Source organism: Lytechinus pictus, chromosome 4 (assembly GCF_037042905.1).
Source record: "Lytechinus pictus isolate F3 Inbred chromosome 4, Lp3.0, whole genome shotgun sequence".
In the NCBI taxonomy this organism is placed as follows: Eukaryota; Metazoa; Echinodermata; class Echinoidea; order Temnopleuroida; family Toxopneustidae; genus Lytechinus; species Lytechinus pictus.
The window spans coordinates 26,421,136-26,447,087 of record NC_087248.1 but is presented as its reverse complement, the minus strand read 5'-3'; positions in this window follow the sequence as shown (position 1 = coordinate 26,447,087).

The following is a 25,952-nucleotide window of genomic DNA, read 5'->3' as shown; positions in this document are numbered from 1 at the left end:
CAAATGATTCAATCATTGAAGCTCAATATTTGTCTGCCATTGATATTATTTTTTTAAAGATCTCATATCAAACATATACAAAGCAAATGGCAGAAAATACAAGAACACAAAAGAAATATCAAAGAACAATAAAATACATATAAAAATTGACTTGAATATTATATTTATAAGGGCTAAACAATTATTATAATGATACAAATGCTATTTGTACTCAAAATAATAAATATTTTAGGTGTAATTTTCAAATTATAGCATAATATTGCAAAATATGCATAAATTTGCATAATTAATTAGCCGCAAACAGAAATAACAAATTTTCCCAAATGGTACATGTTAAGTATGCAGAATTTTGCAGTATCCATATCGGTGAAAGCGAATATTATAAAAGAATATTGTAGAAATAAGATTATAAATTGTCAATTTGGCAGCCATTTTGTTTATGCAAATTAGGTGGTCAAAACATGAAAAATTGGCTTGGGAACCGGTCTTATCAGATTTAGCACATTCAAATTAGGTGAAATAGACCGGTTCCCAACTTTTACCCCAAAATGCTCCTTGAACTCAAATTCTCCCCATATTGGTCTTGTCTAACATCTCAAGCCATTACATAAATTATGATTGAGCCATGACAAATCACTTCACTTAAGATCTCAGTTCATCCCACATCATGGGGGATCGTTTACGGGATTGCCCAATGAATATGTTATCACGTCGAACATGCAAGCGAAAATTGCCTATTGGGCGAAACCGGTCGTTTAAAAGCACTTACGTCACACTCGGGGGTCCCCGCTCCCGATAACCACAGCTATAAATTATGACGACATTATCACATACCTGAAATCCTGATGAGATGATCATTATGAGCACTCCACATTTTAGATTAAAGCAAGATTCTACGCTTCAGTTTTTTTTTTTACCTTCATGGTTTAGGCAATTCATTGGCAGTTTCTGATATAAAAAAGGGGGATTTGGGTGCCGCTAAACCTTTTAAACTCGCGAGCGCCTCTTACAAGTCATAGGCCGTTATAACTTTCCAACTGATTAAGAGTGAGACGGTGCTTAAATAGCAACAAGATGTTCAGGCTCACGCCCCTCTTCCAAACATAATTAATGTTATCCCCTTCATCATGTTCAAAATCATTGTAGTAAATGCATTCTATTTGTGTCTGTATAATAATTGTATCCGATATTCATGTTTTATATTTCTTTGTAACATCATGGCCTATGTCGCTTTTTTGTGGAGTTCCTTCATTGATATATAATTTCATGTAAAAGAGCGGAAATGAACAAATCAATATCTTTAAATTCTGTTCTATAAATAAAAGCTTAAAATATGGTGGCATGCCCCGAACCTCTCCTGTTTTTCCTACTTTTCTTACAATTCTTTCTCTTTCTCCCTCCTTCCCAATTTTCACTCGGAAAATCAGAAGGCAACCCCTACCCTTCTCTAAGGACATATTCCCGCGCATAATAGGGAATGTTGTTAGAATGCAATTTCTCGAAATTCGCTCGTTCGATGAAATACATTGCCTTGGTCGGTAATATAATCCTGAAGATGATTTCGATGAGAAATACCGCACTACCACAAAATAGAAATACAAAATAGAATCACATCATGAACATGTCAATAAATAGGGATAAATGGGTCCGTTGATGATAATAAGTATGAATAGGTACTGACCATCCATGCGCCACCGGCATCGTAACTAAGGGCAGACTCGCCATGAATGTGGATTTGCCACGATGTCCACGTGGGGAGAAATCGGACCACTTCTTCTTTCCTTGGTTGGTAACCACGTTCAATTGGTGATTAGTCTTTCTCTATAACGCACACTTGCAATTGCTTTAATTTTAATCTTCAATTCGGCTGCACTGTACTGTTAACCAATAACCTGTAACTGTAATATTGAATTTACTTGTATATCTAAATCAACATATCGCTAATGATTCGATTCAAAGATGAGAACCTGAGAAAACTTGTAATCGCGGATTTAGAGAAAATTCAAAGCAAAATAGAGTCTGAATATGCAGACTTGCAGACAAGCATCATGTTTGGCATGTTTTGTAAACAAAGGCGCGTGCCCTACTTAATTGAATGATCCGAATCATGATTACGCAGTGAAAATCCTTGGCTGTGGTCAAGCTCATGAGGCCCTTGGGAATAAGGGATTTATTGTCAGTCAGTGCCTTTTTAGGACACACAGAATGAACAGCGGTACTTGGAAAAGAGAGGTGTATTCGATCATGATTATGTCATATCATAGACCTATTTATGGTCATATTTAGTCGTTACTTTTTCTCAAATTGTGATTTGTATTCTTGTTAAAAGTTAGACCTAGATGTTTGACAAAAAATACGATTCAGTAAGTCTTTCCCATAAAATAAATGAGTATGCATCGTGTTTTGTGATTATGAAAGACCCATGACAGAGTGAGTATCAAGTTGATCTCATTTTAATCAAGTTCGGACCTTTCAGTGTCTCTCTTGCTCTCACTCTCTTTCAGTCTTTCTTCCTCAGTTTTAACATGAAAACCAAAGGTGTAGATTCTTGAATTTCCCATTTTCTTTTAATAACGAGTGATATCATTAAAATGCGATTTCGTAATACATATAATTATTCCATTTGTTATAAATTAACTGCGTCCAATCCAACTGTAAAGTTGAATCGAAAGACGCAAAATAATAGCTAATGAAAAAGATCTTGAAGCCTTCGCCTGTGCGCTAGCTGCGCCTTTTGATCGATCGAAGGATTATCACTAAGTCTTTGACGATAACGGCAGGGTTCTTGTGCGGTTTGCAAGGAAAGGGGCTACTACTAACTTAGTACTAGAGAGATAAATCTACATCTAATACGGACAAGGTTACAAACAAGGAATAACTTTTTAATTCTTCATTGATGCAGATTACGAGACATGGAACAGTAATAAGCCTACAATTTTAATAATTGACAAATATTCCACCAACGCAATCGAATAGACGGCCACATGGTCAGGATTCCACGGCAAGGCTCGGTAGACGTTGGGGCACGAACTCTCGCCACTCGCCGAGAATCTCGGCTCGTTTGTCAGTTCAACATTGCGCTGTGACCTGTGTGTAATTAGCTGATAGAATTCAATGCCGAAGCCGCCGAAAAAAATCATTTATCCGCCGCAGCAAAGTGGTTAGTGTGATGCATTTAGCTGCAATATAAGCTCTTCGATACGGATAATGTCAAAAGCTAACCGCGCTTCGCGCGGGAGGGGGGCACATCCCCCCTCCCGCACCCACCCCCCTATGCGTGCTTCGCACGCATCGAGGCCGCTGCGCGGCACGTCGGAGCTTCGCTCCGACAACCGTGAAACTGAACCTGGCGAGAACGTTGCCCTTCTTAATCATTGGTACCAAAAATGCTTAGAATATTAAGCTTTCAGGTCAGAATATAAAGAAATTTCAGCTCGCTCTCTAGTGAGATACATGTATCTATCCTCCTCATGAGTTACTACAAACCTAAACAGGTAAATTTTTCCTGTTTTCATGTCATACTAAAAAATTTCAGCTCGCGCTTCGCGCTCGCATTGTTGGTGAGGGTGAGATATGTGTCTCTTTCTCATGAGTCATATATATATATATATATATATATGCATATATATAAAATATAGGCCTATGTGCGTGTGGGGGTGTAGGGGTGTGTGTGGGTGAGTTTGTTTGTTTTGTGTGATCGAGCGCCTTTGGAACGTTGATTCATGATTTTGCCCCCCCAATCTGAAAAATGGATCGACGCCCCTGAGGATAGGTCTAACTCTAGTGTCACAGCTAGCATCATCCGAGAGCATTTCCAAATAGCAGAGGGATGATGAAGATGAAAAGAAAGCCATCATTAGAGATGCAGCTTCTGTCATAGTAAATGGCATTAAGCGTCTGACACTACGTATCTCAACTTCAACAAAGATGAATTCCCTTATTATTATTAATTACCTCGCATTGCGAGCTGCCAGAATCTCTTGAGATGCTATTGCTGCAGAACAAAACTTCATATCTGCTCTTTGCCTTACATCACCCGTGATGCTATTTCTACTAGGTATCAGTTTGTACACGGATCATGTTTTTGGTCCAGAACAACGGATTGTTATCATGCAAAAAGTAGGCATATAATAATGAAATTCAAAGGGAGACAATAGCTTACAAGTACACATCCATCCATCTAACAAACCTTCTACAGCACCACTTCCAGTTCTTGACGAGAATCAAGCTGTGCAACATATCAGTAAATACACAGATCCTGGTTTGATAACCCTTGACAGAACATTAGGCTTTCATGGAATGGGCCAGATCAAAGTCCTGAAAATGTCATCAGGTTTTCAAGAGGTTAATTACTCTTTGCTGAAGTTGAGACACTTAACTTCATTTACTATGACAAAAGCTGCAGCTCTAATGATTGCCATATATTTTAATTCTTCATCATTGTCCTTGGCTATTTGAAAATGTTCTCGGATGATGCTTAATTGACATGAGAGTTAGGCCTATCCTATCCATTTACAGATTAAGTTGTAGTTTATAGTTTTGATTGTAGCATTTGAGGTTAGTGACCTATTGCTACAGAGAAATTAGTACCTTGATTTAGATTTATAAAATGCAAATCTAAATGCTGCTACTTTAGACAACTTCACCATTTGAAATTATATCATACATTCTTTTTTTTTACACTTTTGGCAATGCATTACAAAATAAACCCCTCAAGAAAAGTTTGGAAATCTGTGTTTGGCCATTAATTTCTCCCAACTCTCAATTTTACACAAGGAAAATTTTACATCATTCAAAAGATCATTTAATTTTCTTTAAAATGATACCATGCTTGTTATGATCATGCCATCAGGATAAGAGCAGGATTCAAAAGTGTTGGATGAGGTCTGAATTGAAAAGCTGCAAAACGAGCAAAAAAGGTTTGGAAATCTGAGTTTGACCATTAATTTCTCCTAACTCCCAATTTTACACATCATTCAAAAGGTCATTTAATTCTCTTTAAAATGATACCATGCTTGTTATGACCATGCCATCACGAAAAGAGCTGGATTCAAAAGTGTTGGATGAAGTCTGAATTGAAAAGCCGCAAAACGAGCAGAAATAGTCATAGTGGGTCAATACAGAACATGATTTATTTGTCTGTGTTAATAGAGATGAAAATCCATTCAAATCAAGCCCCTGTTTCTGTAGTGATGGTACTGTGAGATAACATGGTTTGAGTCGTGGTTTGAAATACCCATATATGTTTGTTATGTTTTTGCTTGTGCAGAAGTGTGTTTGATGTTAATGTGCATGAAACCAATTAAAAGAAACCGCTGAGACACTCATCACCACTGAAAAAAGAACAGTGACTTTCAATATTGTGTCATTTTGCAACTTTTTAATTTTGGCTTGCCCCACATTTTAAGGCATTGCACCTCCATGTGAACGATAATCATATCGTGTAGGGTATCATTTTAAAGAAAATTAAATGATCTATTCATTGATATTAATTACACATTGATCTTTGCTAAAACCGATGAGGAATTATCGATCAAAGTAAAAAATAAAAAAAAAACGCTGAGAAACTCACTCATCACCACGGAAAAAAGAACAGTGACTCAATATTGTGTCATTTTGCAACTTTTGTATTTTGACCTTGCCCCACATTTCAAAGCACTGCACCTCCATGTGAACCATAATTATGTAGGGTATCATTTTAAAGTGAAATAAATGCTCTTTTTAATTGTTATTAATTACACATTGATATTTACTAAAACCGAGGAGGGATTATCGATCAAAGTAAGTTTTCCCAACTTTTTTTAGGAGTTTATATTAAGAAGTGTTATTTGGTCTCAATCTCAACTTGTATTTTGACATCATCATTGATCAAGGATTCAACTATTAATTTTGTGTTCATTTTTCACGCAGGCAAGGCTTCTTCCCATCAGAATCACTATACCTACATGCCACAATCCAGTTATCGACCTATTTACTTAAATTCCCTTACGTTATTGAAATAGTTAATTGACCCCTAACCCCTAAATATATTTTCATGGCCATTATTTATCCTTATTTCAGAGTGAAATTATCAAACATCCAGGTTTCCATTACAAAGAGCCATCTTTCTTTCTATTATTCACAAATAATAGGTGAATATAATTGATTTATTTCGTTTTGGGGAATCATGCATGAATATATATAGATATTTATCAACTTTTGACATTTGACTTTGGATGTCAACGGTAAATAATTATTCTTTATGATTATTTTGTGCCTTTTTATCTTCTTGCAAAAATTGTTTTTGACACCAAAATCACCAACATGCAGCGTTTTATCTCAGAGATGCCATTATACGATATATAGCCTTTGTAGAAAGGTCTTTGACCTTGAACTTTATGAATTAATATGCATTTTAGGTGATTAACTTTATAGTAGTTTGACTTTCGTTTGGGAATCTGTGCATTTTGACACAACGATCACCAACCTGTGTCGTTTCATCTCAGAGACGGATGCTATTATACAGTATGATACATAATGTAAAAAAAAGGTCATTGACCTTTGAAAGGCTTTGACCTTGAATGTTGTTTTATTTTATTTGATCTTCCTACAAGAACCTCTGCACTTTGACACCACGATCACCAACCTGCGGCTTTTCATCTCTGAGATACCATTATACCATATGGTACTAACTGTAAAAAAGGTCATTGACCTTTGAAAGGCTTTGACCTTGAATTCCATGGGTGAGTGAGCATTCTAGGTACTTAATTTAATTTTATTTGATCTTCCTGCAAGAACCTCTGCATTTTGACACCAAGATCACCAACCTGTGCCTATTTAATTTAGGAATACCATTATACTGTGTGGTATATAATGTTTAAAAAGGTCATTGACCTTTGAAAGGCTTTGACCTTGAATGTTATTGTTTAATGAGCATTCTAGGTACTTAATTTTATTTTATTTGATCTCCCTACAAGAACCTCTGCACTTTGACACCAAGATCACCAACCTGCGGCTTTTCATCTCTGAGATACCATTATACCATATGGTACATACTGTAAAAAAGGTCATTGACCTTTGAAAGGCTTTGACCTTGAATTCCATGGGTGAGTGAGCATTCTAGGTACTTAATTTTATTTCATTTGATCTTCCTGCAAGAACCTCTGCATTTTGACACCAAGATCACCAACCTGTGCCTTTTTAATTTAGGAATACCATTATACTGTGTGGTATATAATGTTAAAAAAGGTCATTGACCTTTGAAAGGCTTTGACCTTGAATTCCATGGGTGAGTGGGCATTCTAGGTCTCGTTTTTCCTGGGACGCACTGTATGTGTGTGCGGGTGTGTGTGTGTGTGTATTTGTAGATATATAAGTTGAGGTGCCGTGGCCGAGTGGTCTAAGGCGCCTGGCTATACATGGAAAGTCCGGGGTTCGATCCCCGGCCGCGGCACCTATGCCCGTGAGCAAGGCATTTAATCTACAATGCTCTTTTATCCAGCTTTCAAATAAATGGAAATGCTATATGCATTATTGGAAACTAGATGTGCACTTGTTAAAAAAAAAATATATATATATATAAATATGTGTGTGTGTGAGGGTGTGCGTGTGTGTGTGTTTGCGGTGTGTGAGAATGTGTGTGTATACTATGTGTGGGTATATTCCCTGGAATAATATTAGTCTGAATTTAAAATACTAAGCAGGAAGTTAAAAACGATATAATACACTTTTTCCAGATCAATGGAGCTCAATGCTCTGCATGACTTGTAGTTTAAAGGTCAAGTCCACCCTAGGAAAAAATTTTATTTGAATAAAATCAAACAAGAATAAAGCATAACGCGGATAAATTCATCAAAATCGGAAGAAAAAAGTGATGACATTTGAAAGTTTTGCTTATTTTTTTTAAGTTCTGTGCACAACTCACTGATATTCACATGAGAGAGAGAGTAATTGAATTATACAATATTTGAACTTTTACACATTTGACAATAATGATGTCAACTTCACTGAACCACAAAGTGTTAAAAACAAATGGTAATTCTACATGTTCGGGATAAATAAGACTTTGTTTCCCCATGAAAATGAGGAGAAAATTAATATATTGCATATCAAAATAATGCAAAAGAAGTATTGAGTGGATGGTGTATATAGTGCACCAAGAATACCACCACAGGATCACCACATCACCTGAAGCACTGGCAGCACCTGACACAGCACAACCCTCTCCAGGACAGCGTGTACGCTTTTGGGAGAGTACTTCTTCAAGATTCAAGATTCAAGATGGTGTCATCAGGTCTTCGTTATACGGATGAGAATGTGAATATTTTAAGCAAAACTTGAAATTTGAAATGTCATAACTTTGTTATTTTACATCCGATTTAATTAAATTTTCAGCGTTATGCTTGTTTAATATTTTTTCTGATTCATTCAAATCAATTGTGTGTTGGGATTGACTTGCCCTTTAATGTCGTGGGGAACTCCACAGAAATTCCGCTTTTTAAAAGGCTTTCATAGTAGGTTAATGACCATTAAAATGAACGGAAGAGAAGCCTCAAATGTACAGCTTATTATTTTGCAAGAGTTGGTTTCGAATAAAGGGCGTAGGTGGGGATTTAGCAAAGTTATCATTTATTTCCCTCAGACCTTGAACACTTTTCCCGTCTTTCTTGAGGCTTGGGTATTATTTCTCCAAACATGAGCAATCTGTACTTCAAGAAACTGTATCACCTATTGTTGTTATGTAATTATAGGTATTGTGGCTAGAAAGAGGGGTTTACCAAAGTTATTTTTAACGTAGTATAATTAACGTCGAACCTTGAGGCTCCAAACTTGAGCAATCTGCACTTCAGGAAACCGTATCACCAACTGTTATTAAAGGAATTGTAGCTATAGGTAGGCGGGTCACCAAAGTTATTTTTTACTATAATACGCCCAATCTTGTGGCTTATAGATATATTCATCCAAATTCGAGGAATTGATCTCCCTTATTGTTATTATGTAATCATGGGAATTAGGGTATACTATAGGTAGGGGCTTACAAAGTTATTCTTAAGATAGAATGATAACGGTTTAGCCTTGCAGGCCTACACTTTCCCCTCTGAGGCTGATGCTCCCCAAGTTTGAAAAAAAAATGGCGCTTCAAGAAAATACACCTATTGTTTGTAATGATAACAGTGAGTTCTAATAAGGGGTGTGTCAGGATGTCCAAAATTATTTTCTAGGCAGGGGCGGATCCAGGCTTTTCCAAGGGGGGGGGGCACATTTTTCCGAGGGAAAAAAAGTTTTTAACCGAAAAAAGGGATATTTCGTGCCAGAAAAAAAATTGACTGGCAAAAAAAAGGTATTCACTTTCAAAGGGGGGAGGGCATTTCTGTTTTAACGGCATTTTTACATTACAAATTTTAAGTTTGCTTCTTAAAAGGGGGAGCACAGGCCGACTGTGCCCCCCTCCCCCTTGGATCCGCCAATGTTTCTAGGCAAAGAAAAATATATAATGTGAACGTATAAACTTAATTCAGACAAACAAAACACTGAACATTTCATCAAAATCAGACAAGGAATAACAAAGTTATGATAGTGTATAATTTTGCATTGTTTCAGAGAAACCGTATGCATGTCTTCATTAAGAAGCAGTGGGCAAGTTGATTATGTCATATCCACACTTATTCCTTTGTATATACAGTGATATATGAAATCATATTTATCAAAAAGTTGTCCACCAAGAATTATATTGAAAATCGATTGACATTTTATTTAATGTGTAAGGTAATCATTGAAACCCCGAAGCAAGTTATTTTGTTATAAGTGAGACATAACTAATAACGTAAAAAGGGGGAAAGTGGGGAGGTGACGTGGCATCGTCAGCCCACCTATTGCATGCTCATGACGGAGTGTATAATAACTGTTTTCACTTTAAAAAAAGAGCTAATTTTTTAAAATTGAATGACTTGGTCATTATTTTGTTATCCTATTTTGTTGAAATTTCTGCGTTTCGCTCTGAGAATTTTACTTTTTATTGAGATATATATTTATATTCAGCCGGGCGTAGCTCTTTCACGCATTCCCCTTCTGCCCCAGTTTTTGAAAAATTTGGAGGAATATTTCTCCAAACCAGACAAGTCGTCACTTCATGAAACTGTATCACAGTTTTACCAGGGTACATGGAGCTAAAACTGTATCGCGTACCCTGCCAAATTATGTTTCTCTGACCCACAAATTAGCCTGGTTCTATATATTGGCCTAGTCGTCGCTAGTAACAACGATGACCATCCGAACTGACCACTCGAAATGGCCGTGGCCCTCTTTCCTAGGTCCGCTCCGGACAATCCATCAATTCCATAGCCTGCCTGTCATTCTGGCCGTATGATTATCCAGATTTTGAGCCCCCTGTTGCGATCGAAATGAAATGTTCAAGGATATTGCAATTATTATGATTTCCATATTTTGTCCGAAAATCAGCGTCAAATTGAGGTCAAGGCGATTGTCCAGTGTACAAACTTTGGTCCGCCTTTTAAAGCGTGTTTTCAATAATCACACATAATATTACACGCGGAAAATTAGATCGAAGTTCACTGTGCCATATTACGGTAGTTTTTCGTGTTCTCAAGAAACCAGTGCTGGAATCTCAAATAACATGAATAAGGGGATCTCGAACTATATTGGTATTGGTATTGGTGGTGATTTTTTACCTGATTGCTAAGAAAGCATGAATGCTTGTGAGCAAGCAACCAGAGGACCGACGGCTTAAGGTCCTCTCCGAAGGACCTGGTACATAGGATTAATGCCTTACCAAAGGGCACTAGCGCACCAAGTGCTTGGGAATCGAACCGGGTCACCGGAATACGAGTCCCCCGCTCTACCGACTGAGCTATCGCGCCTCCATATAGGAAACCTATTTCAAAGAAACTCGGCGTCTGTAAATGGGAACCTAGCCTGGGTGAAAAAAAAAAGAAAATAAAGAGGAGAAAAATAAGTAAAACAGAACATGCAGCATGGTGATAGTTTGAAAGAAATCGGACAAGCAATAAGAGAGTTATGGCTGTTTTAAAGGTAAATGCTAGTTTTGGTAACGATATCAAAATGAGTTCGTACAGAATCCAATGAAATGACCACCAAAGTGTCTGTTTGTATAAATAAAACGCATGTGCCAAAGGATTCTGGAAGAAATTGTGTAATTGCTGAGAAATCAGCAAATAAGCACAGGATTCGGGTAGAGCGTCGGGCCCGACGCTCAAAGCAATAATTATACACAGTCCCACGTGCGCTTATCTGTGTTGGGGAAGTTCAGTCTGAACATTTTTCAGCGTAGATTTCAAGATTTCACAAAGTTCAGTTTATGTAACTGTACCAGATCTAGATCCTCGATGATATACTGACAATTAAGCCTGGTTTTACAGACTTTCTCATGAAATCAGTGTTTACTGCAACTACTGGAATTTATCTTTAAAATTGAGATTTCTAAGATATGTTCATTTCAAAATAGCAACTGGGTAGGTAAATTGTCCCAATTACGTGGTAGGGACAACTTTACCATAGGTCATGTTATTAATTATATGGGATTCTCCTGGGGCATCAATCATGATGTAACAATAGTAGCATATTGTTGTATGTCCTCATGAAAGAAAGATACGATTTGAAGCAAAACCTTTGAAAAGAAATTACGGTACGAGAGTAAAATGAAAAAAGTATATATTCCTGGTCTTACACCACGTCAACATCACCAATGTGGCCAATTTGAAGTCTCCATCGGCGAAGTGATTACCAATTGTTACGACTTTTATGAAAAATTCATAAATTTCCTATTGTTTGTTCGATTTTCTTCAAACGCTCACCTATCTACTTGTCTTTTTCCTCTAAAACAACTTTTGTTTTGGGTTGGCCTCCCTGAAACTAAACCCTACACCGATCCTATCTTTTCCTCTCCTCGACCTTTTTAAGCATGTGAAAGGGGGAAGTTAACCCTCACAAAAATGTTATTGTGAAAATAGCGGGAATGTAATAAATAATGGTGAAGGCCTGAAGAAAATCCAACAAAGATTTTAAAAGTTATTAAAAGTTTGATTTTTTCATATGTTACATCATATGCAAGCAGCTTCACGTGTGTCATGAACTTAAAACAAATCGACTGACATTTTCTTAAAAAATAATTATTGTTATTATTGTATATTATTTTAGTATATCAACAGAAAATTCATTTCACATTCTGCTCCTGAAAATAAATTATGTTAGTCATCATGAACCATTAAAAAATGACATTCATGAATTTTAATATTACTTACATATCGGGACAAGGTTCCTTTCTATCTATTATCTTCTGATCTCAGCAATAATACTGGACTTTTCTCATTTACTACGGAGACACTCTCTACAACGCACCAATTCTCTTGAAAATGCTAGTCAAATTACAATGGAGAGCTCAGAGGTTTTTGTCGATAGTTGGTGGACCGGGACAGCATCGGAATCTCTTGACTCTGGACAACGACGTATTTGCAGTTGTTCGTCCGGTGCAAATCTTCGGATGATCTGCTTTTCCAGTCCACCAACTTTCGACAAAAGCCTCTCGGCTCTCCCTTTTTATTTTAATCGCATTTTCAAAGGAATCGATGCGTTGTAGATAGTGTCTCCGTAGTAAATGCGAAAACTCTCTTTATCCACTTCACGGCGGGTTTTTTGCTTTGTATTGTATTGTTGTTGTTTTTATTTTACCAGCACAATTTGCGGTCATGCTCGACTATTCTCGTTCACTGACCAGAGTCACGTGATTGTTATTTTAAAGAGATGTGTGTTACCATGGTAACACCCACAAGAACATTACTCGAATCTGAAAATGCCAAAATCTATGTGCTATATATTCCACGTTGGTCTGCTTGGAAAGTAAACGTGTTGTCGGTTTGATGAAATGTGAATCAATTGATGATGAATAGTTATATACATCTCATACCTAGTTCCCGTTGTCACGATCTTCGTCATGATTCAAACAGCGTACTGGAGTACTGGTTGTGATCTTGTCAGATCGTTTTATATCAGTCGTGGCAGTCGTATTGATCGTAGACAAAGTTTGAATGGTACAACAATAAATTTTCGCGATCAGTTACGAAAATGCCAATCGTGGATTTCGTAGAGGCGTAGAGGATCGCACAGCGGTGGGAACGAGATATAAGCCGAAAATGATTGTTCATCTATCGTATCAGTCTTTATAGTAGTATTGAAAATGATATTACTACTACTAATAATAATAATAATTTTTATAATTATAATAAAAATTATAGTAATACTAGTAACAACAATAATGATACTGATAGTGATGATAATATTAATGATGATAATACTGATAATGATGATAATGGTTTGAATGATATTAACATAATAACAAAAATCTGACCCCATTAACTTTGTCATAGTCAGTTTCGGTCTCTATAGCTAGTCATCTTTTTATTTTATTTTATTTTTAGAAAGAGAGAGAGAAACAATGAACTCGCCTTACCTGTAAAAAGTACAGACATTCGAACCTGTCCATGGGGGAGTATTAAAACAAAGGGCGAAATGTTTACAGCTTTTTCCAGAGTGATATTAACGCTAGCTACAAAAATAAATGAGTTATTCGAGCCCATTGTTTTGTAATAACGCTAGAAAAGTGTAAGTTCACGTAATAATATTTAATTTCAACGAATTCATTGGTTGCATTGTCAAGGACGTAATGGCCTCAAAATTATAACGACACCTAAACATTTTTTTTTCTTTGGCTTTTGTCCTACATAACTGATTACACAATTAAAGCCTGTCTTTAGCTTTGATAACGGGTCAGAAATGTGGGTTCCATGACATTTGCTCCGGCGACAATCGCTCCGCAGCAAATTCCACCCATTAATGGAATGACCAACTTTAACTCTGGATTTAACACTGTACCCTATCCCAAACCTTACCCTAAACTGCTAAACCTAACATAAAACCGTAAATTGCAACCCTAAGCCTATATTGAATTGAATTGAATTTATTACCAAATATCACTGTCAGGTACAATTACAAGGAATAGTACATCACATATAAACAAAACATTTGGTAATTGGAGCTAACATAATAGCAAGATGCTAATCGAGGTTAGCCCCAAATAATGTCATTATCATAGTTTAAACAATAAATTTAACTAAATATCAATATTGTACATCAAATTCAATACTAATTCTACTTAATGTTGCAGAAAATTTCGATCATTTTCAGTGAATATATTTGCACTATTTACAAGAAAAAAATATCTTAATTTTTCACAAAATCTTTATATAGAATTATTTGTTTTCAGGCAGTATTTTACCATACCAAATTGAACATAATCTTCAAGTAGCATTGATTTTAACGATTTGCTAAATATCTTACGACTGGGGGTGTTTCTAATATTACTTGGCAGTAATATATCTTAGACGAAATAAAGCCCGGTGCAATTGTCGCCAGAGCAAATGTCGTGTCACCGAAATGTGGGCTACACTCGAGCATCATTGAAGATTACAATATTACAGAAGCATGCATATTTACCAATTAGAATTTAAATATGGCATGTTTTTTCTGCAGTTAACAGTTAAATATAGGATTTAAATCTCAATCTCGCACCCTCTCTCGGTAGACCTTTTTATTGTTTATTTCTCAAATTTTCGACAGAGACTTCTTCTGGATTATCCCTTTAACTCCGCCTTTTTTTTTGTATTTGTATTGTATTCAATTGTCCCGCTTGCCATTTAATATATTTATAGTCTTATATTCTATAGCCTACCGATTTTTCTTTTCAAATAACAATTCTGGATAATGTATCTCTGTCATTGATTGTACATTTTTGTATGCATTGACTAGTTACGCAATTTCAAAAGGCATGTCGCAAAGGAATACTCTTGGCTGAAAGATTTTGTAAAATAGGACAATAAAAAGACGGAAAATTTATCAAATTCGTAAGGGGAATAGGAAAGATTTAACTTGTCAAAGTTTTTGTTCATTATTTCGATGAAACACCTCCTCATGATTATGCAATGAACAGTTTGCTGAAGTCATATCCCCGTTTTATTCTACTGTATATTATTATCTGAAATTATAAATTTTTTTTCCTCCAAATTGTAAAATTGGAATGTCTGCTGATTTACTGTGTAATATAATTTTGGCTGAAACTTAATCAATTACTTATACTGTTTAAGACGCACGTACGGATATGTGAAATAAATTCACTTATGATATCATGTGATATACAGAATAAAAGGAGGATAGTAGGGAGGTGATTCATACGCCCAACTTATTGCTTATTGATGAGGGCATTAGTATAACAAACTTGAAAATTCAATGATGGCCCTGGGAAGTGGGGTGATGGGGGTGCTGAAGCACCCCATTTTTTAGTGAAGCCCTTTTTTTTTCTTTGCTTTCAAATTTCTCGGGACCAATTTGACCTCCATATGGTCGCGAAAATCCCCTTTTTTTTCAAAGTTCGTTGGACCAAAATGACCTTGGTTTTGTAGAGGAAACCTCTTTTTTTCTTTTCAAATTTACATCAGCACGCCCAGTAAAAAAATCGTTCATATGGCCTTGATTTTTATCCGATTTTGATAAAATTGTCGTTGCTCTGGCTCGCTGAATTTTACTATCTCAGATGTCGTATATTTATATGATCAGCCTGGCCTCTTAATTCAACCCCGCCTCTTTCAGAAAGTTCGCGCTCAATACAGACGACCCCTTTTAGCATTCATTGTGATGAACAAGCGTGTGAGAGTTGAAATCATTTTGAAGTATATTAAAATCAATTTAGCGTATCTATCTCGATTTCAAAGGAGCTTATAATGATTATGATGACCGCCGGGGGTTGCGAGTATTTTTCCCACTTAATTTTCTGGGAACGGTTGCGTAACTCAGGATAGGATAAGTGTGGGCGGGAGATTTTTATTACCTAACACTAAAATGATCCTCGGCTGGAGACTGAATTACAAAGTCGATGTAATCTGTCTTACATTCAAGAAAATTCAATGCAATCCCCCCCCCCGTAAAAACCCTTGGTTACATTATAAAATTATGGATGGACGCCTGTATATTGATTACATGTGAAAATCACACCGCGGAGTACAGTAGCGAACAAGACAGTGCGCAGAACGAACATTAGAGCAATCTTGCATCCCCAAATACATGTATCATCTTATCACTGAAAATGCTTTATAAAACTTGAGAAGTGTTACATAAAGCCTAGCTTGGTCAGATACCAATTAGGTCCATTGTTATATAATCATAATAAAAATCATAAATAAAAGCATAAATAACTGGATAGAGTTCATTGTGTGCTGCTGCACTCATGACCTTGAAAAGCAGGAAAAGATTAAGACGCAATAAACAGAAAAAGAGTTTTGGGGGGCCAGATACCATGGCAGATACCAACTAGTAAGAAACGACACGCACAAGCAAGTAAAAAAGTAATAAATACACTCTTAAGTGATTTGAGGCATCAAAATATCGCGTTTTTTGTTTTATCCATTTTTTTTATAGCGACGGGAAAAATCTTTTGACGATGATGTAATCCGGTACCTAAATGTGAATGGTGCATGTAATCTATTTTAGGTTTCAAGAACAAAGAAAAAATATATATTGTCAAATGCCCTTCCTGACAAAGGTTTTTAATACATATACACTTTTAATATAGGTGGGCAAAAATGCCCAACTTTTAACCAACCCTGGGCAACATACCGTCCACACAACTATTGGTTAAAATCTGCCCAAATTGGGTAATAAAAACTAATAATTGGGTTTGAAAAATTCTCAATTGGATAATGATTTCCCAGAATTTACCAACATACATTACCCAACACAGTGGACAGTATGTTGCCCAACACTTATAGGACAAGTACACCCTAACAAAAATTTGATTTGAATAAAAAGAGAATAATCCAACAAGCATAACACTGAAAATTTCATCAAAATCGGATGTAAAATAAGAAAGTTATGACATTTTGAAGTTTCGCTTTATTTCACAAAACAGTTATATGCACATCCCGGTCAGTATGCAAATGAAGGAACTGATGACATCACTCACTCACTATTTCTTTTGTATTTTATTATATGACATATGAAATATTCTTACTTTCTCCTTATTGTCCTGTGAAACAAAGTGTTATTTCTCCCTGAACATGGTGAATTACCAATGCTTAACATTTTATGGTTCAGTCAAGTTGGTCCTTATTGTCAAATTCGTAATAATTGACATAATGTATAATTCGAACAACAATAACAAAAAATAGTGAATGAGGGACATCATCAATTCCCTCGTTTGCATGTGACTAAATTGTGCATATAATTATTTTGTGAAAAATAAGCGAAACTTTTAAAATGTCATAACATTCTTATTTTACATCCGATTTTTATGAAATTTTCAGCATTATGCTTGTCTGATTTTTCACTATTGATTCAAATCAACAATTTTATGAGGTGAACTTGACCTTTAACCCTAAATCTCCCGGGGTATTTTGATTCTTGTCATTCCCGGGGGGGGGGGCATTATGGCCCCCCCCCCCCTTAAGATCTCAGCTGCGGATTGCGCAATCACAACGAAAATGTGCATGATGGTAGAGAATGACGTAATCTACGCAGTTGCATTGGTAAATTTCACTGAATTCATATATTTTATTTTATAGGAATTAATTATGCTAATTTATTCATGAAATCATACTTTTTGCTCTGATTCACTAAATAAAGCTCCTAGAATGCTATTTTTTGGTGAAAATATTCTTTATAGCATTCCTAACAATTGTGAATGAAAAAAATTCTGGTACCAAGACTGATTTCTTATGTATTTTATTGTTTTTTTAATTTCTTATGTATTTCTTTGTTTTTTACTTTTTGTTTTTTATTGTTTTTTCGATGGAAATCGTTCCAGACTTAATTCTGATCATGAACAAGGCAAAATCAATTAAGTTTAATCAATAAAATTAGAAATAATGATACATTTATGAATTTTGGCTAAATACACAATTTGCATTGGATTTGTACATGAAATCACGTTTATGAGCAATTTTGGGTCTGACATGCACTTACATAAAGTTGCGTAATGTCGTAACCGCGTACCTGGGCGTCACAAATTTGGTCTCAAAATTTGCGCGAGACTTGAAAGTAAAAAGTCACTAAGCGGCGAGATCAAAAAATTTTGCGCAGCAGATATATCGCGAAAATTGTCGAGGGGGCCATTATGGCCCCCCCCCCCCCGGGAGAATTAGGGTTAAGTGGGTACCGTGGTCCCGGAATGGTGAGGCAGGTACATCAAAATAAAAGCAATAAAGATATATAATTATGAGTATGTGTTGGTGTGCGGGTGTGTGTATCTTGCCCGGTTGAAAAGCCGGAATCAACTAATTTAATATATTGACGTAAGTAATCGATTTTTTTGTTTTTACCAGAGATGTAATTCTTTCCAAATCCAATCGTTGATTATTGCGTAATCAGTATTGTCAACTTTATGAGCTTTTATTAAACAAATGGATGATTTTTTTTTCTATAAAAAAAAGACGTAGGCATTAACAAAATGGGTGCCCGATGCGAAGACGGAAGAGGGTGTGTCGCAAGCAAATATCTAGGGTCCACTTTTGGCGAAACTTGGGGGACAGGGGTGAGCTCCTCCTGTGATTAACCATGTTCTTAAAAAAGGGACATGGAATTTGAAAGGGAAAGGGAAAAAAAAGGAAGTGTCAAAAAATATATTAGTTCTTTGAAAGATTTATAGGGGTGTTGTTACCCCCAGCTTGTTATATTCAACTGAGGCAACAAAATGAAGTCAACTTTTGGTCGACATCCCCCCCCCCCTCTACCTAGCAAAATAGCCTGGCGCCGCCCCCTGAGAGGCTGATACATTGTTCCCAACGTTTGACCCAATTTTAGTGCGCGTCGGCACTGTCGCGGTAGATGAACGTGAATAATTATGATCAGTGATGCGCGCGCTGTGATGGCATTATTTGTCCGCTTCCATTACCAAACAAGAATCAATATGATTAAACTACTTACTGCTTTCAAATCGTGGCGAGTAGATAGCAATGTTTTAAATAGTATAGCAGGTTTCACGCTACACCATGTATCTTTCTTGGACAACATATGCGGATCCAGAGGGCGAGGCCCCCCCCCCCCCCTATAGCGAGTCCAACCGAGGATTAATAATTCCCACTATGCTTTCGAAAGAAACGCGTGATATATTTGTTTTACATCCCTCTTATTTTATATATTTGTTTTATATCCCATAGGCACATCAAATGAAAGCAATAAAGATATATATACATGTATATATATATATATATATATATATATATATATATATATATATATATATGAATATGTGTGGGTGTGAGGGGTGTGTGCATCTTACCCTATGGAAACACCGGAAATAACTAATTTAAATAGAAAACATTTATTTTTTTATTTGAGATGTGATATTCTTTTCAAATAAACTTGTTGATTATTGCGTAATCAGTATTGTCAACTTTACGAGCTCTTTTTTAACAAATGGATGATGATTTATCTGGCTTTTTTTTTCAAAAAAAGACGTAGGCAATAACAAAATTTGTGCCCGATGCGAAGACGAAAGAGGGCGTGTCGCAAGCAAATATCTAGGGTCCACTTTTGGCCAGATACGGGGGACAGGGGTGAGCTCCTCCTGTGATTTACCATTTTCTAAAAAAAAAAAAAAAAAAAAAAAAAAAATGGAATTCGAAAGGGAAAGGGGAAAAAGTATCAGAAAAGATATAGTTCTTTAAAAGATATATGCATAAAGTGGTGGACCTGCATTACCCCCAACGTGTTATATTCAAGAGAGGCAACAGAATGAAGCCAACGTTTGGTCGGCACCCCCCCCCCCCCCCCCTTAGCAAAATAGCCTGCATGCTGGGGCCGCTCCCTGAGAGGCTGACATATTGTACTCAACGTGTGACCCACTTTTAGTGCGCGTCGGCACTGTCGCGGTAGATGAACATGAATATGATCAGTGGTGCGCGCGCTGTGATAGCAATTGGTTTATTTGTTCGTTTCCATCATTGAGCTATTATTATTAATGGCTCTATGCTTCCATTATAATGGCCTACTATACTACCAATAATCTAACAAGAATCAATAGTCTACTAAGAATCCATATGATTAAAACTACTTATTGCTTTCAATTCATGGCGAGTAAATAACAATGTTTGAAATAGTGTAGTAGGTTTCACGTTACACCATGTATCTTTCTTGGGCAACATAGACGGATTCAAGGAGGGCGAGGGGCTCACCCCCCACCTATTGGCGGAGCAAAAAAAAGAAAGAAGAGGGGGAAAGAAAAGGAAGGGTAAAAGGACTTGGAAAATAAAAAATGTCTTTCATGTCACTAAATAAAATTTTCGCTCGCACTTCGCGCTCGCATTGCCTGTCCGATGAGATACATTGCTCAATAAGCTTATATGAAGCTTACAATACCAAGTTCTTGAAGTCAATGTACAAAACGTATCTCAGCTTGGACATCTAGCTTTCATATTTTGTTTGATTTACAAATTGATTTTAAAAAAAGGTTCTCTAAATGTCCGTTTTATGGTCTGAATATCAACATTTTAAACTCGCGCTACGCGCTCTCATTATTTGATTTGCCAAGTACCTTATTGTCTTCGTTTATTCCATAACAGGTGTGAGCTCCACTGCATGTGATTTGCCATATTCAACTGAGGCAACAAAATTTAGTCAACATTTGGTCCCCTCCACCTATGAGGCGCCGAATGTACCAATATTATATAGAACAATTATTTGTTATATAATCATTATTTATTAAATAATAACTATTATTTATATATAATTTACATTTTATTTGTAAATAACTACTATTATATAAAATATCATTTCTAATTATTTATATATAATTCCAAGTAATACTTCATTATTTGTAAATAATAATAGTTCGACATTCCATTATTTATAAATAATGATTATTTGTTTTTCATTATTTATAAATAATGATTATTTGTTTTTCATTATTTACAAATAATGATTATTTGTTTTTCATTATTTATAAATAATGATTATTTGTTTTTCATTATTTATAAATAATGATTATTTGTTTTTCATTATTTACAAATAATGATTATTTGTTTTTCATTATTTATAAATAATGATTATTTGTTTTTCATTATTTATAAATAATGATTATTGGTTTTTCATTATTTATAAATAATGATTATTTGTTTTTCATTATTTACAAATAATGATTATTTGTTTTTCATTATTTATAAATAATGATTATTTGTTTTTCATTATTTACAAATAATGATTATTTGTTTTTCATTATTTATAAATAATGATTATTTGTTTTTCATTATTTATAAATAATTTGTTGAGTTTTCCATTATTTATAAATAATGATTATTTGTTAAATAATGAAAACGTCTACTTCATTATTTATAAATAATTTTTTCGAGTGCACCATTATTCTCATTATTTATAAATAATCATTATTTAATGTTCGAGTTTTCCATTATTTATAAATAAAGATTATTTGTTAAATAATGAAATATCTACTTCATTATTTATAAATAATAATTTTGTTTCAATATCCCATTAATCATTATTTATAAACAATTTTTACAGTTTGCCATTATATACAAATAATCATTATTCATATACAAATAACCATTATTTATTAAATAATGCCATTATTTATTAAATAATGCCATTATTTATTAAATAATGCCATTATTTATTAAATAATGGAAAACTCGCTATAACATGCAAATGTGGGACCGCCCATGATATGAATATTCATGATGCGATTTCCTTTTTCGTGATTTTTCTTCACAAATTTTTGTCCATTTCCTCTTCATAATGACATTTCTTGAAGCAATTTTCTAGGGATATGGTCTGATTGTAATATTCTTCATTTTCTATATAACTTCGTCTTCGTAGAAATATCAAAAAGTGTAATTTTATACGATTTTTCCTACAGTTCACAATCCCCATAGGCGCGCGTGTACGGTAGGGACAACCGGTGAATCGACGGAGTGCTCTTCATCGAAATACTACGTTGGTTGGTCCCCGGAAGTGGCGGGCGGAATTTAGCCCGAATACTCGATGGAAGTCGATCAAGTGCATATGAGCTGAGAGAGTGAAATATCAGTGTACTTGTACAGGCCCTTCTACTTTTTATAAATATTTCTTGTTGCTTTTTTTGTTAAGTTAATTTTTCCTGGTGTAGAGATAAGTTTCAGTTCTAATAATGCACTTCAAATACATTTTGGAGTGTCTGTTTGAGGCGTTTGGGGCGATTTCACCCTGGCCCCAAAATGCTCGCAACGACAATACGGGGGCATCCCCTAAATTTTTAAAAACTTATTTTTCTATTGAAAATTATCTCAAAATTCACCAAAAGTGTGCACGAAAGCCTTCGTATTTCACTTTTAAAACTCCAAAAAGTGCCCAAATGACAAGCTTGGTCGCTTCGCTGTGTCGCATTCAACTTGAGAACGTTTACGCGTCTGCTTCGATATATCCCCCCCCCCCTCCTCCGAAAGAAATTCTGTATACGGCCATGCTCTAAAGAGCTTGGCACATTGATTTATGTATACTTTCATTTTCATTATTTTTATCTCATTATCAACATGGCCTTACGCAGAATTTTTTCCAGGGGGGCCGGGGCCGGAGCATGACGCGCGTAAACTTTCTCAAAAAAATCTTGAAAGCGAGACAGCCACGGGACCAAGCCCAAATGACAAGCTTGGTCGCTTCGCTTTTTCAAGATTTTTATGAGAAAGTTTACGCGCGTCCTGCTCCCCCCACCCCCCCCCCCCCCGGAAAAAATTCTGCGTAAGGCCATGATGATAATGAGAATGAAGTATACATAAATCAATGTGCCAGGCTCTTTAGAGCATGGCCGTATACATAATTTCTTTCGGAGGAGGGGGGGCCGGGGGGGGGGGGGGGGAAGCAGACGCGTAAACGTTCTCAAGTTGAAAGCGACACAGCGAAGCGACCAAGCTTGTCATTTGGGCACTTTTTGGAGTTTTAAAAGTGAAATACGAAGGCTTTCGTGCACACTTTTGGTGAATTTTGTGATAATTTTCAATAGAAAAATAAGTTTTTAAAAATTTAGGGGATGCCCCCGTATTGTCGTTGCGAGCATTTTGGGGCCAGGGTGAAATCGCCCAAAACGCCTCAAACAGACACTCCAAAATGTATTTGAAGTGCATTATTAGAACTGAAACTTATCTCTACACCAGGAAAAATTAACTTAACAAAAAAAGCAACAAGAAATATTTATAAAAAGTAGAAGGGCCTGTACAAGCTAGTACACTGATATTTCACTCTCTCAGCTCATATGCACTTGATCGACTTCCATCGAGTATTCGGGCTAAATTCCGCCCGCCACTTCCGGGGACCAACCAACGTAGTATTTCGATGAAGAGCACTCCGTCGATTCACCGGTTGTCCCTACCGTACACGCGCGCCTATGGGGATTGTGAACTGTAGGAAAAATCGTATAAAATTACACTTTTTGATATTTCTACGAAGACGAAGTTATATAGAAAATGAAGAATATTACAATCAGACCATATCCCTAGAAAATTGCTTCAAGAAATGTCATTATGAAGAGGAAATGGACAAAAATTTGTGAAGAAAAATCACGAAAAAGGAAATCGCATCATGAATATTCATATCATGGGCGGTCCCACATTTGCATGTTATAGCGAGTTTTCCATTATTTAATAAATAATGGCATTATTTAATAAATAATGGCATTATTTAATAAATAATGGCATTATTTAATAAATAATGGTTATTTGTATATGAATAATGATTATTTGTATATAATGGCAAACTGTAAAAATTGTTTATAAATAATGATTAATGGGATATTGAAACAAAATTATTATTTATAAATAATGAAGTAGATATTTCATTATTTAACAAATAATCTTTATTTATAAATAATGGAAAACTCGAACATTAAATAATGATTATTTATAAATAATGAGAATAATGGTGCACTCGAAAAAATTATTTATAAATAATGAAGTAGACGTTTTCATTATTTAACAAATAATCATTATTTATAAATAATGGAAAACTTAACAAATTATTTATAAATAATGAAAAACAAATAATCATTATTTATAAATAATGAAAAACAAATAATCATTATTTGTAAATAATGAAAAACAAATAATCATTATTTATAAATAATGAAAAACAAATAATCATTATTTATAAATAATGAAAAACCAATAATCATTATTTATAAATAATGAAAAACAAATAATCATTATTTGTAAATAATGAAAAACAAATAATCATTATTTATAAATAATGAAAAACAAATAATCATTATTTATAAATAATGAAAAACAAATAATCATTATTTGTAAATAATGAAAAACAAATAATCATTATTTGTAAATAATGAAAAACAAATAATCATTATTTATAAATAATGAAAAACAAATAATCATTATTTATAAATAATGGAATGTCGAACTATTATTATTTACAAATAATGAAGTATTACTTGGAATTATATATAAATAATTAGAAATGATATTTTATATAATAGTAGTTATTTACAAATAAAATGTAAATTATATATAAATAATAGTTATTATTTAATAAATAATGATTATATAACAAATAATTGTTCTATATAATATTGGTACATTCGGCGCCTCATATCCACCTAGTAAAATAGCCTGCATTGCGCCGCCCCCTGAGAGGCTCACACATTGTTCCAAACGAGTGACCCAATTTTAGTGCGCGTCGGCACTGTCGCGGTAGACATGGTAGATAGAAAGAAAGATAGATAGATAGATTAAATGGTTTATTAAAAGATCATCGCAGCCAAAGACCGAATTGTGATCACTTTTACAAACATGCGAGTTACATATAAAGTTCTCGTACAAAGTAGCGTCACATTTTCTTAAATGATACACAAACCTATTATGTAAACTATGTGATCTTAGAAAAGAGTGTCAGTGGAGAAAAAGAAGAATGCAGTGGTAGGTGAGCGAAAAGAAAGAATGAAACTAGACGAATGTAAATGGAAGTCGTGAAGATGTAAGGATATAAATGGAGAGAATGGAAAAGAGAGGAGAGAAAGGGAGCAGAAACCAGAAGGAAAAAAAAAAGAGGAGAAAAGAACAGATCACGTTCATCACATTTTGACATGTATACACCATATCCTATCACTTAGAGATGGTAGCAGGAACATTGCAGTGAGATTTTAAAACACAATAAAAACGTTCAATATATTTACACAGAGTAAAATAGTAAAATGATGATAGCAAACGATGTAATTGAACTGTGGAGTCGTCAACATACAAGTAAAACAAAATTAGATTGATTACATGCATGTTATGTAAAAGCTTAACAAAGTATGGAAGAGATCTACATTGGAAACTTTTAGTTTTGCATTACATTGTTGATATTTCAATTGTGATCTTAAAAGATAATTACATTGCTGTTTGAGAGGTAAATTATTTGTAAATTGTGGATGCTTGGCAAGAGAACTGGCAACGTCAATACATAACAGATAACTGTTTTCGTCTTGCATCTTACGAAGAAATATTGCACGTTTCCAATGCGTTAGCATAGTCTTCATACTGACATCCAAGCATAATCTTGCAAGCACGTTTCTGAATATTTTCCAAGGCAAGTATAGGCTTTTGGATATGTTACCATGGTAAACCGGTACTCCATAGTCTAAAATTGGGCGAATGTATCCTTTATACAGTGCGTATCAAAAAAGTTTACACTTAGAAAAAATCCTGTAAACTTATGCATTTGTAATATCTTGAAGATTTTTCCACATTTTAACATTGGTACAGATCCATTTAAGCAAATGACGATATAACTGTCGAAAATATTTTCGCTTGAGTGAGCACCACTTATTTTTTAAAAGTTAGTGAAAAATGATTTGCGCAGAACTTTGAATTAGTTATGCGAATAAAAGTAGACCTTAATCATGAATAACACGTGGAACT